General features: G+C 43.0%; 1 protein-coding gene across 5 annotated transcripts in view; it reads right to left on the bottom strand.

Annotated features, from left to right (window-relative positions):
* LOC147058669 (netrin receptor UNC5C-like) overlaps positions 1–14,978 on the bottom strand; it is a 132,958-nt gene that overhangs the window by 103,750 nt on the left and 14,230 nt on the right. For all 5 annotated transcript variants that reach the window (XM_085910126.1, XM_085910129.1, XM_085910128.1 and 2 more), the window contains exon 2: positions 14,397–14,508. The gene's annotated coding sequence lies outside the window, so the exon portion shown is untranslated. The remainder of the gene's footprint in view (positions 1–14,396; positions 14,509–14,978) is intronic.

Raw genomic sequence — 14,978 nt, 5'->3', positions numbered from 1 at the left:
CCAGGTGGTCCATGTAGCCGTTGAAAGGGGGGATTTACTTGAAAAATGAGATGGAAGAGACGCTTGTTTAGCTCCGCACCTCTAGCAAGCAAACGAATCAAAATCACACGGTATTAATCATTTGATGGATTTGAGTGCTTTGGCAGCTGCTCCTTTGACAGACAGTCAGACAGACAGACAGACAGACATGTAGAAGAGTCATCTAATTGAATTGTTTCCTGAGGGGGACACACACATACGCGCTTGAAAGACACACTCGTGTACATATACTGACAAACACGCACGCACGCACGGCAGGATTTAGCAGTGACAACAACACATCACGGCAGCGATAAATTGGATTGAAAAATCCCTTGCAGCACGCAACCTCCAAAGGAAGGAGTGCACATTTCACATCAAAATAATGTCCCGCTAATTGCATTTGTTGACATAACAGGACAACCTCGAAAATGAGCGATTCATCGAAGCTACGTCGAGTGGTTACAATGTTGGCAAAACCCCGCTCTGGTTAATGGCTGTGAAACTACTACCAACACAAGTCGAATATCTTTCGACAAAACCTAAATTGTCATCTGACATGTGGCCACGACACTTTTCCTCTGATTTGCTTTTATCACCCTAACGGAACACAGCGTAAGCACGATAATGGGAGTTTAACCAAATTGTTTGCCGTCCGCGTGGGAATGCACACGTCGCTGCCTTGATCCTCTCTTTTTCTTCTATTAGAGACTGATTCAATTCTAGATATCCACTGGCAGCATCAGGACAAGAGGCAATTTCCAAGCCTTTGTTGCACTGCAAATCAAATCAAGTATCCCGTTGAATGTAATTCCCCAAACATTCTCCGGAGGATTGAGCCGGAGGCTTTTTCCCTTTCTTAATGGCAGTCCAGTAATAGTGTGCAGCCATGTAGATAAACTGCAGCGTTAATGTAGCATACTATTATGCTTTTAAGAAAGCTCCCGTGTCCAGTGGAAAGAAGATATGATAAGGGACACACGTGCAAAGTCAGAAGAAAGGAGGTCACTTTGAAATTCTACAAGCCGTGCCTTGTTTTTTTTGGTTGATTCTACCAATGAGCTTGTAACTCAACAAATTGTAAGCCCGAGCTGGTGCGTTGTTGATGGGTGGCCGGTGAATCGGAAACTCCCATCTCATTTTGGCTCGAGTTAGGACTATTTGACATCCACGACTTTGACTGATTTAGAACAGGAGGCTTAGCGTCTAAATCAGGGGTGTCGGACTCATTTTTGTCGCGGGCCGCATCAAATTCATAGTTTCCTTCAGAGGGCCATCATGACTGTCAACGCCTTATGTTATTTACACCACGGGCTACCCAACAAACTGGTGTTTGAGACGAGTAAAAACGGTTGACTCAACGTGCCCTCCAAAGACAACAATTGCGTCCTGTGAGCGGCTTGGCAGCCATTCGTCACGTGGTCGCGTAGCACCCTGCCGCCAAACCGAGACCGCTTGCTAGCAGAGGAGGCGTTGCCACGTTACATGTCGAGGCGGGTGGCGCCTTGGCAAATTTCCCCGGAGAAATCCTCCTACGTCTTAGCAAATGACACTTCAATCCGAATCCGGCAAATGGACAAGCGTCTACGCCGCTGGGAGAATTGAAACTTTAAGAAGGACGCGCTGAGGCCTCCAGGCTGAATCCCGAGAAAAAGCAACAATAACGCCACGGCATGTTTTAGGTGCGGAAACCACAGACGCAGATGTGTGCAGATAAACAATTCATTCCAGTCCCTTCTCCTAGGTGTTAATTCTGCGCCAAACAACCCGAGTGCGTTTTGATTAGCTCATTATTACCTCACACACACTCCTGGAAGCTCAAGTCACATTTAATTAGCAGCGCCGACTCAGTGGTGACCAATATTGCTGCAATTAAATCATTAGGAAACAGCTTTGGTGGTGGCTGCGGCCACATTGGGACACCAATGTCTGATTAAGAAGCAAATTTCAAAACAAAAAAATTCGATGGAGCTGCTGCAGAAATTGGTCGGTCGGTCGGGTTATCAGATTTCAAGGGGGAAAAAAAATACACTGGTGTGAAAAGCAGAGGCTTATTTCATAACCTCCGTTGAGACTTGCCTTCGTGTGATTTTGTAAAACAGTATGATTAAAAATGTATGATAATAATCATTGAATTTAATCATAGACGTTCTATATATTAAAATATGTAAATTATGCGATTTTTAAATATGATCTAAAAAAACGATTTACATATTCATCAAGAATTTCCATCAATTATATTCCTCATTTTGTTTTACCTGTTGTAATACAACACCCTGAATTCATTTCAAACGTGTTGTCTTGTTAAAACCCATTGACGGGAACCAATTAAGGTTATGAGTGAATAAGCCTCTGCTATTGATTTGGAGAGAAAACAGGGGAAAGCTGTCTTTTTGAAGATAAGACCAGGAAACGTGTGCGCTGATGCCTTCCATCCGTCGCCTCATCAATTGCCCTCCACATGAAAGTAACTCTTTGCGGCATTCCTTCCTGGCCTCGAAAAGCTTCTTGGATCGATTGTAATTTGTGACACAGCGCAACTGCGATTCAAATTCCGACTTGCCGCAAAAGCAGTGGCCAAAGTGCCGCCGGACGGCTCTGCTGAGTGAGTGGCAGAGAGACAGACGAGCAACACACCCACCACTTATTTGTGTGCGCGCTTTGTGAGACCCTGAGGGGCTTTGCAAGGACGCCTGTGCGTGTGTTGACATTCTAAAAGAGGTGCGAGGTCAGAGGTCGTATCAGCTGTCGGCCCCGTGCTCTTGCTCCAATCCCCAGCAGCTCTTTCTGCTGCTGTTTGAACATCGTCAATCTGGCCCTGGCCTAGAAAAGTTGCAGCCACCGGAGCCACCGGAGCTCATTCTATTTCCTGAACCGAAATATGACACATATTATATTATCCAAATGTTACTACGATCGTCAATGTCAACAAGCTCCTTGTTGGAGGTACGAGGAAAACACCTGTCAGCTAAAATGGCTGTCGTCCAAGTAGCTGTCAACGGCAACGGCGTGAGAAGTCTCCTTCAGAAGCATGTGAGGAGCTGACACAGAGTGTTTGAACTCAGGTTAAGGTATTACAATTTAGTCTTGAGGCAGAATTCGAAGTCACACGGTTGAAATATTTTGGATAATCGGGACAGCAGCTAAGGCTAACAGTTCATGTTATGTGGCCACAACCTGGTCCGCTGCATTACGTGTACATTTTTGTGGCTTTTCTTGGAAGGCAATACCTAGAAAGATGACTCAAGGTTCATCTTGTATGCTCTGCTTCAAATAAAAATGTCCACACATTTGTGATCACAAGGCTGCTGGATGTTTAGTATGAAATAGCTACCAGCGGGAGGCCCTTTAACAACTTTCAGTGTCTGCCCTAAGCAATTTCTTGTGATGACTAAAAACAAAAAAAAAGCCAAAAGCATATTTAAGTTGGTTTTTTTTATTATTATTCACTCCTTTCCAAGAAATTGTCCACAGCTAATCAAAAGAAAATGCGTTCTAATCTAGATGCTTTAAAGTCGGCACCTCTTGCTTTATGATGAAGATGAAGCTTTACGACCTGGAATGAATTTCAGTTCCGACTTTCTGTGCATGATCCAGACTTAATAGCTTGAATTTCTTGATCTTTTAATGTGCTTTGAATTGAAAACTTCTTCCTGGTACTGTATAGTAGATATTACTTTACCATGACATCAGACTTAAGACGCAAATCATGAAAATGTGTAGAAGGAGTACAAACCTTCATCATGCGTCTTATATTCAGTCCATTAACGCCATTTTCCTTTCCCATTAGCGTTCTCTAATCGTTACTGGCTCACTCAGGAAGTGCTTGGGTTGGTCTCCACCGGCGGCGATCTTCCTGATGGAATAAGAGCGAGCGACCTTTTACATCAGGGCTGTAAAAAAAAAAAAAAAAATGCTGCTGGCTATCGGAGCTTTGGGAGAATCACAGTAATCCCCAACTGAGCAATATTACCTGGCTAAATATGTACATTTCCACTTGATACTTTCTTCAGGATATGCTGCTTCCAATTAGACTTTACTGCCTATTAGGAGCACTAGTTTAACGGCATCTTTCAACTTGCGGCAGGTTGATAAAAAGAGCCAACATTTGTTGCTAGTTCGATATGCCGCAGCCGGTTATTTTCCTCTTTAGACCTCACTTTTATTTTGCAGATCGAGAATCACAGCACACTTCACAAGCCCTCTGTTGAAATCACCTATGACAAAGCCCCCCCCCCCAAAATTTGATGGTGCAGGCCACCCTAACTAACATGGACACATTTGCCACTGGGCCGTTAGCGAATTTGTGCTAACGCTGTAGCTCTGAGTGTGAAATTGCTCCAGAGAACCAACTATTCGTATACAAGCTGTTAAAAAGTGAATTTTCCATAAATGTTCCCTTTACCATTTTACATGACGAGGTACCCCCGTCAAGGTATTACTTCATAGCCTCCATCGTGCTATTGCTACTATTGCACTAAAACCGCGCCGTGCTAATTTACTCGGTGACTCGGCCATGAAGTTTATTTTCAGCAAATCTCTCGAGGACAGCCATAAACAGTATGAGATCATTTGCGCTTTGCAATAAGCGCTTTCCTTTTGTCGTTTTAAGTCTTATTAAATAGCGAGGCCCCGATCGTGAGTCACGGCTTGCCGGCATCTGCCGGATGGGCTTTAAGCGTCCTGTTAAATGACGTCGCCCCCGCCACGAGAATGGCGGAACGACCGTGCCTCTATAAATACAGGCAAACGTTTCAGATGTAACGTCCACAGTAAAAGGCGGCGGAGCATTAAATGCGATTGCGCTTATCTGCCGCCCTTTTCTTTTTTCAACACCATCCTAAAGACGATCCGGACCACGCTCTTCACACACATGCCAAATGCTTGCGTGTACACATTGAAAGGGAGAACATGCAGTGCCTTTTCCACTGCTTAGTGTGGCTACTCCTTTTCATTTGGGAGCCGATGTACCTTGAAAAATGTTCGCGTCTCACCTAAGGGGAATCAAAATCATGGTTTCAAAGTCATGGTTTTGTGTGCAACTAAAACAAAACAGAATTGTATTTGACCACTCTATTTGGCTTTTTTTTCTTTTTCACGTCTTCACAACATGTTTGTTGTGTTTCTCCACGTGGCTGTTTAAACTTCTGTAGGAAATAAACCACCCACATGTCCTTAATGAGATGAAACTACTGAGACAAAGCCAATGGGAAATGTGTAAACAAGACACAAACACACTGAGGGGTGGAGACCAGGCATGGGAGGGAAAACGGGGGGCGGGAATTAGGAAAGGGATGCTGGGTGGAAAACTGAATTGGCATTCACGAGGGGAGACGCAGGAACAGAAGAGAGAGAAAAAAGAAATGTCGGGATGAGCTAGAAAAGATGATAAATGTACTCGACTGCAGATGGGTGCATTTGATGAGTGTGGCTTTTATTTTTTTACGATAAAATAAACAAATAAAAAACATTTTCTACGAAAGTGATCTGAGATAGTTTGTTTGTCCAGTTTGTTTCTGATGAATAGAAAGCAGCTTCATTGAGGGAGGTGTTCATATTTCAGGTAGACACCCTTTTTGTAATCATCATGTCTAAAATCCATTTCTAGGAATGGAGACACTTAGTTACGACCCGATTTGTTTCCCATAACGTAAAAAGGAGTTTTTCATTTTTCTTAAGCCGATGGAGGTCACTAACTGGGACAGGGCATCAATTGGATGGACAGCGGCGATTGTGAGGCCATACGGTGCTCAGAGAAAAGGAAAGCTGGAAGGCTAAGAGCCACGCTCCATTAAAAAAAGGACCTCTTGACCCACTGCAGCCTCCATCTTTGGCCCTCTTAACATGCGTCCTAAAAGTCATTGACTGCAGCATATGCGGAGTGGCATGAAAAGTGCATTTGGCAGTCAAGTTGCAATCGCTGGCAGTATTGTGAGGATCCGTGCTTCCTTCTCCAAGCCTCGCATACTTCCACGCTTACAGTTTCAAATGAAGCTTTCAAGCCTGGCTTGGGCTTTCAAACTGTGGTTTGGGTTTCAATAGCAGGGTTCAAGTCAGGATTACGCTTTCCAAGTTGCTGGTTAAGGATTCAACCGCGCCTCGGTTTCAGATGAGGATTGTGATTTCAAATTCGGGTTTCAAACCAATATTGGCATTTTCATGGAATGTCAGGGTTTCAAATGACCATTAGGGTTTCAAGCTTCAACGCAAGATTTCAAGTGGCTTGGATGACAAGATTTCAAAAATGGAGATTTCATGACAGGAATGTGACTCAAAACAATCGTCTCGGAGCTCCCTTTTAAGATTCTGTAAGTGAGGTGGTCCGCACCTAAAACATGCCAGAGTGTTGGGGAGGCGTCCCGCTCGCTGCTGGAAAAAGACTTGAGAACATGACCAAAAATGAATGAAGTGAGCTACAGCAAACGCAAAAACGGAAAACAAATCAACGACATTCTCGTCAATTCCGACCAGTGATTCTCTCATCTGCGCTTGGAGACCCGCTGCTGACGGCGCTCGGGCCCATATCCCGCGTCCGTCCGAGGCATTCACCATAAAGGCTCGAGCTGCCGAGATGTGTCCGAAATCGAACGGCCTTTTAACGAGGAAATCTGGAAGGCTGGAGTGGAATTCCATTGAATGAGATTGGCTCACAGAAGTTTGTAGAGTAGCCAAGTATTGTACTCAAGTAAGAGTACTGTTACTTATTTGTGGAATTGCATGAGCACTAGCGTAAAGGTAAAACGAAAAAAATTACATTGTAAACGTATTCAGTGGAAAAACTACTGCAGGTAGTAGTGAACTGAAATAAATAAATAAATAAATCACGCAAGCAATTATAAATAAATAAAAGTTAAAAAAAAATAGCTAGCAAAATGTAGCTCAATGTAACAGTATCGGTGGATTCCACTGATTGAGGAAAATACTGAAAGGTTCATTTACCGATCCTCAGAGTAGGACGGAAGTTTCCCAGGAAGCAAAACCTGAACTCGCAATTTACACGAGAACAAAACACATTTTTAGGAATAATACCCATCACTTTGTGTTGACAGACTTGAAACAACACAAAGGCTGTCAGTAAAAGGTCCCTTTTTCTGACGATGCCAATTTTGCCTCCATTCGCATCCGTTATCCACGTCATCCTTTTATCTCATTCCACCTTTATATTCGTTTTTTTTCTTCCCCGCTCGGAAAACATTTTGTCTGATCCGTTCTTGACAGATAAACGACCGCCCGCCCCACCCGTTAATGACACACTCAGACAAAGAGAGACAGAAAATAAAAAACAATAAAAAATATCAATATGCATTTTTCTCACTTGCGAAAAACTGTTTTTTTAGTTCCAATCTTCGATTTATGATTGTTGGCTGAACAGCCAGGACATGCGCAGTGTTTACAAGATTCTGTTAGCAGTGAGCCCGCATGTTCAATAACTTAAGTCCTTGTGAAGTGAAAATAAATGTGTCCTTTAAATTTGACACAACACAAGATGACGTCAAAGCTATACTTGAATATAATACCCGAACGCAAAAATACAAATATGCTTGGGAACAATTTGGGTATTTTGTAAAGAAGAACTCATGACTGCAACAATTTAGTGTACTCGCAAACAACTGCAATATTTGGTAAAGTCAACTTGAGTTCAAGTCATTAGGACTCAGCTCCACAAGCCGCGAGTCACACAGAGAAACGATTGCAGACAGCCGACGATACATGGGAGAAAAAATATCTAATCGATAAAAACCACGATGGCTGCCTCCAGATCTGCTTTAGATGACTATGTGGCAATTTGCCCAAAACATTACTGCTTCATATTTATTTATTTTTTTGTACCACAAAACAAGGCACAGCCCTTTTGTATTTTTGATAAGATCGGATTTGATTGATCGCTCACTACGGAAAGTTATGCTACAGCGATACGACAGGACGGAAAAAAAATACTAAACTACTACAATGTTGCCAATAAAACACTGGAAATCAGAACATTTGCTGAATTATCACATATCGTCAAATTTGCCACCCAATGACAAAAACCTCAACCATTTAAGGACATCCATCTTTTTAGGATACGTGATTCGAATTCAGATGGATAAAACTAGTAAAATGGCCGCTTTGAACCCAAATAGCCTTATGCTACTTTTTTTTTTGTAGTTCTACTCACACCAGACATGCCTAGCAAATCTCACATTGCTAAGTGAAACTGGCTCCAGGGGGGGGGTGAGCTTTCAACACTGGACCTAACAATCATTCCTTAGCAACACTCCTCCGGGTCAAAGGGGGAAAGGCCAAACAGATAACATGTGTACACAGCAGATAGCAAACAATGGAGGCTCTGTGAATTCCTACCAGAGGAGAAATTTCCACACACGCATTCCAACTCGCTCTCTTTCTTCACACACCTTAATACGGTGCCAGCTCGAAAAGCATTAGAATGAATTTGAGAAGCATTTTCGAGAAGAATAAAGTGTGTGTTGCTTTTTCTTTGGCTTTTCTACAAGTCAATTATTCCAAAAGTCTGGTGCGGATCCATCAAATACTCTCAAGAAAAGAAGAATGCACCTGGACTCAAATGGCACACACCAAATAACCTTCACGTTTCTAGTAGGTCATGCTTTTAAAAAAAGGCCATGATTGCTATTCATCGTTTTGGTAAATAAAACAACAATGTCATACAGTATACATGAGCGCGGAGCGGAAACATTTCATCAGAATAGTTCAGCTCGGCCCCTGTGGTCCAAACATTTAATCATAGCTTAAAGTGAGTAGCAGAGAGACTAGTAGTGTACAAGTGCCTCTGCCAGTGTACCTCATATAACAAGCCATTAGCTTTTATGACTCTGTTTTGTCCACATGCTCATTTGATTTGGGAGGCAGAGTATGAAAGGGTTCGAGCCTGAGGGGCGAAAGGAGGACTGAGGGGATGCTAGTCCTGAGAAAGTGGAAAAAAAACAACAAAAGAAACAAAAGGTTGTTGAAGTGCCGCATTGACGCAAAACAGAACCTCCACTCCTGACCTACAGGAAGTGTTGGAACGTTGCTGACAGGAAGTGCACTAATAAGTGCAAGATTTATGGGAGTATCTTTGTCCAAATGACAGCGTGGGGATTTAGAAGGGGGCCGCAGGACATTGTTGACATGTTAGCTGGGACGCTCCCGTTGAAGGACCTTCTTGTAATTGTGGCGCTTGCAATGGAGTTCAGACGTAGAGGCAGATGGACAAGGGTCAATATTTTTAGTCATGTACTTCTTGGATTGTATTTGTGTTCATGAGAGTCGCCATGTTTTTGCTCCATTTCTTAGGGGCTTTATTGACATTTTTGGATCATATTTCTGGAGGGCATGTTTGGTTATGGTCATTTTTTTGGGTTGTATATTTAGCGAATGATTTTTGGTCTATTTTTGGATTTGGTCACGTTGCTTAGTTATGCTTTGAGTTGTGATTTTTGGTCATGTTTTTGGGTCATAATGCCGAGTCCATATAGAGTTGACCGATTTGATGTTTATTTTGATTACATTTGGGGTCCGGCTTCTGCTCGCTCAGTTTGAATGATTTCATGATGATGATGATATTCTTATTATGTTTTTGTTTGTCTTATTCAATGTTTTCGATCATTCTTTGCTCTGTCAAGATGTGTCTTTGTGTTTTGGGCGGTGGTGCGGTAATAACTTGAGGTCGTTGGTTTTGCCATGATTTTTGCTACGTTTCACGTTTGTGGCATTTAGGTCATGGTTTAGTGAAGTTTTTTGTCAACACTGCTTCATCCATAAACTTTTCCGACCACTCTCTTGTTGTCATGTCCCCAAAGTTACAACAGGCTTTTTTTTTTTTTTCTCTCTCGGCACTTGATTAAAGCGGTGAGTGTATGTTAGGGAAAAGGGAGGTTTTGACAGCATTTACTGGGGACTTTGTTGTTTTACAAAGGAATCCGTCTGGCAACAGAGGGAGATGAAGTCTCACAACAAAGGACGCCAGCCAAAGCCAATGATGAAACATGGACACAGCGGGCAGTGCTGCAATAAGCAGCAAACAAGGGCCACCTCACGGGGACTCCGAAAAAAAAGAAAAACAGAACACAAGCTGGACAATTACAGTCCAGTAAAGCCAATGCAGAGGACAAGGACCCATGCTGATTGCAATCAGACTGAGTGGCATTGACAGTAACACTAAGGTGTGTACTTACTTTCCACTCATTGTTCTACACAATAACCAGTGTGAAAAAGACACATGAGCTCTCCAGCCATGTTAATGCATTCAGAAAGGTCTCACGAGTTTGCCAAAGCAGCGGGTCAAACTGTGAGAGCGCTTGAACAAACAAGAAGCCACTGCGGATAATGGAAGACGACAAAGGGAGGGAACGGGGAAACGTATCGTCGACTCAACCAAATTAGAAAGTCGACGTAACGTCCGTGCAACGACGTGGTGCGGCGACAAGAACGAATCGGAAAAGGCACGTGGTAACGCCAGTAGCCCAATTGTAACTCTGAACTGTTCATTTTGCCAAAATGGAATATTTCTCTCCACCGTCAGCCTTCTTCCTTGAAAATTGACCTCCTTCTTTCGGTGGCCCCCTTCAGGGTCTCACACAAAGTTGGATGTTAAAAGAAACATTAGCAACAACATATGTATGCTACACTAGATCATGGAAAATGAGTCTCACCACCTACTAATGGAAAGGATGTGTTTTCACGTGGATAATGAATGTATTTATAAAGCCATTCTTCTCTGGCTAAAAGCTGCTCCCCTGTCCCACAAAAACAGTTTTGTTTTGTTTCACAATTCGTCTTTGTAATCAAACCATCCCATGGAAGCTGAGTCACCATCCAGGCATCCGTAACTCCTTCCAGCATTAATCATGCCTGTTGCCATGGAAACCATCCAAAGAAAGAACCACAATGCCAGATAGAAAATAAGACCTCGTCAAGGTCCACCTTCAATGTCCTTTGGAATGAGACAACCTTAAGGGACATTGAGTTTTTGGAGCCCAACCGGAGCAAAGATCTTGTCCATTGTGATCGTCAACCGTAAGCACTCACGTGTTGATTCATCTTAGAAGTTAAGCAGCAGGTGGCGCGGTCACTCATTCCTTTATCGCTCTTTCTGGCACTCTGCGGCGTTAACTGTCGACCCACGCTCTGTGTGTGTGTGTGTGTGTGTGTGTGTGTGTGTGTGTGTGTGTGTGTGTGTGTGTGTGTGTGTGTGGGCGTGCCCAACCTTGACAAACTCATTCCTCATGCCCACAATCAAGCGGCCTTCAGAGGGAGATGTTTGGACGAGCAGATAGGCCTAATGACTTTTGCAGACTCCCCCCTCTCTTTGTTTTCTTTTTTTTTTACGACACGACTGTCGTGATTGAAGGCGCGTTGCAACATTTGAATGTTTGTCATGCGCCATTGTAAAGCTTTAAAGCTGTCTTTTATTTCGAACGGATATCAAACCCTTGCAGTATGGCACAGCACAAGATGATGGCTACTCGGATCGATCTGCCAACGGCTGGTTTGTGTGCGTCTCCAGTTGATATTAATCCAACACAGATCCGATTTATTGGGGAGTCGCTTCAGCTCGACATACCCTAATAGACTGGAAAGTTATCAGCTTGAGAGATATGGTTCCCACACAGTCACATATTCAGCGCTAAACTAATATTAGTCCGTCTCACTGAAGTTTATATGCAATACTGTGTCTTTGATTCAAAAAATCCCCCACCCCGCCAAGCCTAGTATGTGTGAGCGTGGGTAAAAGGAGAAGAAAGGTCTGCTTGCACCGATAGGGAGGAAGAAAAACAGCCCGCTTGTCAGACGAGATGCTCAGCTCGCGCCTTCAAGAGCGCCACAAAGAGCAAAAAAATATGAAAGCCTCCGCTCTCATGTTCCTTTTTGTTGGTCTCGGTAAAAGCACCGTCGCCGTTATAAGCTAATTACCGTGACTATCTTTTGCTTTTGTTGTTCCAGGGAGAGAAAGGTTTTGCTGTTCTTTTCGATCTCATCTTGGTTGCCATAGTTTTAGCCTCCAGCCAATTGCTGGGTGAGCAGGTCATTTCCTACAACCTGTACTCATTTTTAAACGGTAGACCTGGAGTTGACCTCAGAATATCATTTGTTTCGGGGGGGAAAAAAAAAAAAAAGCTTCATCATTTTCATTGTACATATCTGGTGTTAAACTTCACCCGTCTGGATGGACAATGCGTAAACATTCGTCAGACTCGCCACCAGAAAATGGAAAACTCCCGAGTGAAACGTCTTTTGAAGCCAGGTTCAAAAAGATGCATGGAATTTTGCAGACACGTCAGTCAGGAGTGGCCCAAAAAATCTCAAGAACCTAGTATGATTAAAAACCACGCATGGCATTCCTAGATTTTTTGTGATACCATTACTGAGCATGTACTACAGTTATATCCATTTACTATTTCATCTGCAAGTGAATTTTACAGTAAGGACCTTGGAGAGCTAACATCTCAAGTTACACGTCTCTGTTTCCAAGCAACGCTGACAATACATTTTCCATGCCACAGAACTACTTCATCTTCAAGTCGACATTCATTTCGTATGGCTTTACTTGGAACATACCCCTTTGTGTTATTTTACTAAATTTAGTATCTCATTCTGACACCGAGTCAAGTATGACCATTAGTGATGTTTTTCTTTCATTGGATAAAATTGAATGAGTGTTTTGTGCTTTTGTAAATTTGTTCAAACCTAGAACAGAATGAATTTGGGAATAGCTTCTCTTGGATTAGTTCACCGTAGAGTTGTACATTAAAAGGAAATAAAATGTAATATAGGAAAACACCAAATGGTGATTGGTTTGATGCAAAATTGCCCCTGAAAAGTCTCACTTGGAACAAAACAAACAACCAGCACAGCACACAAATCAGACGGGGAGTGACATCATCTTTACATTTCAAAACAAGATTTGAAAAAAGGAAACAAAGAAAAATGATTTGAAATTCAATAGATATTCATCCATATTTATTTCCTCTCCTCATAGATGGTAATATTTGCTTGGTGTTGTGACAGTGATGTGAATGCTGATTTGGATGATCATTAACCGTTCGGCCTATGGAAAAAAAAAAAAAGAGATCAGTGGACAGGAAAAAAAAGAAAAGAAAAATCCATATTCAAGAGTCTACACAACTATTCCAAAAAAAGAACTTTTCAAGCACATCTAAACTGGCGGAGGAAATGGAGGATAATAGAGTGACTAGAAGCTTTAAAATCCGAAGGAGAGCTGCAGAATTTTAATGCGCCGCACCGGGGACACTTCGGAGCTTCTAAGCACGCTCGACATTTATTATTGACGAAATCTATTTAGCGCTTTGAAGACGAGCAAAATAATCCAACCGTCAATTCCAGTGTAAACCGAATGGAGGGATTCAAGTTTTAGCAAGAACTTTACAGCAGTAATTGATGTAACCATCACATCATCACTCACGTAGACTCAACAAGGTACTATCAATTCCCAAAGATTATTTTTGTTGAATTGACTTTGTCTTTGTTAAAGGTATTAGCACAGACTCCAAGTGCCTAAAAAAAAGTCAAAACTCATCACCTAACCTTTCCTAACTCTGGTGTCAGGTCTTCCTCAGGGGCATCGTCTGATCTAAGTGAAGGTCAGGCCGGCCTCGGGGATATCGGGGACACAGATGAAGCCAGACTGGACTCAACTGTAAAGCGCCACCTTTCTGTGATTTCTACTAAAAGAGTATTTTTAAGACAAGGACAGGGAAGAAGTAGAAAGCCAGATTAAAAAGCTAAAAGGGAACATCCACACGTTCTGACACTGGCGAACAAGGGGATATTGACTCGCCACCTCAGGGGCCCGCCCGCGCCGCGTCATCAATATTAAATGCTTGTGCTGACAATGGCCTGTATTTTTGCAAATCAAACTCGGGATGTGAGGCGATCCCTCGGATTACGTGACGCGGAGCCGAGGCGTACGTCAACTTTCTATTTGCAGTTATATACGCTTTACAAATTGCACGCCATCCATCCATCCATCCATCCATCCATCCATCCATCCATCCGCTCTTCTCACCAGTCGCCACTCGACAATGAGCACACGGGGAATACTAATGCCGCCGCATCCAAGCCAAACAAATGAGGAGAGCGAGGGGAAAGGGAGGTAAGAGGCCACCCAAAGAAACGAGTCAAACCCTGAGGAGTGCCGACCGCCACGGGATACCAACAAGGCGTCCTTCACTTTGCTTTGCCCCTTCGAGAAACAAAAATCACAGAAGGAACGTATTTCCTAAAATAACATCACGTGTTCATCTATTTGGATGAAATCTCCATCTGAGCATTTAGTTGGGTCCTCTTCTCCTTGTGATTGATTGGTCGCCAGCCAATCAGAGAGCAGAGATCAATAGCCATTTGTTCACATTTACCTTTTAAACTTCTTGACTTAACACGCAGGAAGATGGAGCAGCTGGAGAAAACCCACAGAATCTTCTGGAGAATATGCAAACTTCAAAAAGGAAACCCATTCGAACCCTGAACCTGTGAGGAAAAAATGTAGATATGATTATGATCATGATCTAAACACACAAAAAGAAACACATCAAGGCTAGTGAGCACTAACAGGTCAATTGCTTCATCTACTTTCACTTAGAAGCAGCGTAAGTTTGGAATTTGGAAACTGCTGCTATCGTTCTTTCAAATTGTTCTGGAAATTCACTCAAATGGGATGTTTTCATGGAATTGTCTGGAGGAATCTACTTTGCGCACTTATGAATATTGACAATATTACCCCCCTCCCCATCACCACCACCCCGTCATTGATTCTGGCAGGGTGGGCCGATGCCCTGTGGCCCCTGCCAAGCGTTCTGGCATCACGAATGTCTCGCATATGAGGGAAGTCACCGATGCATATCAGCGGAGGCTTGCATTTCCCCGGAGAGCTCTAAAAGGAAAATGAATAAAGCTGTCAAAACGTCACACCGCAACACCTTCTCTGCTTTATGCTTGCA

Source organism: Syngnathus leptorhynchus, chromosome 4, assembly GCF_054491065.1.
Source record: "Syngnathus leptorhynchus isolate UIUO chromosome 4, UIUO_Slep, whole genome shotgun sequence".
Classification (NCBI taxonomy): domain Eukaryota; kingdom Metazoa; phylum Chordata; class Actinopteri; order Syngnathiformes; family Syngnathidae; genus Syngnathus; species Syngnathus leptorhynchus.
This window is presented reverse-complemented; position numbering and strand designations above follow the sequence as displayed.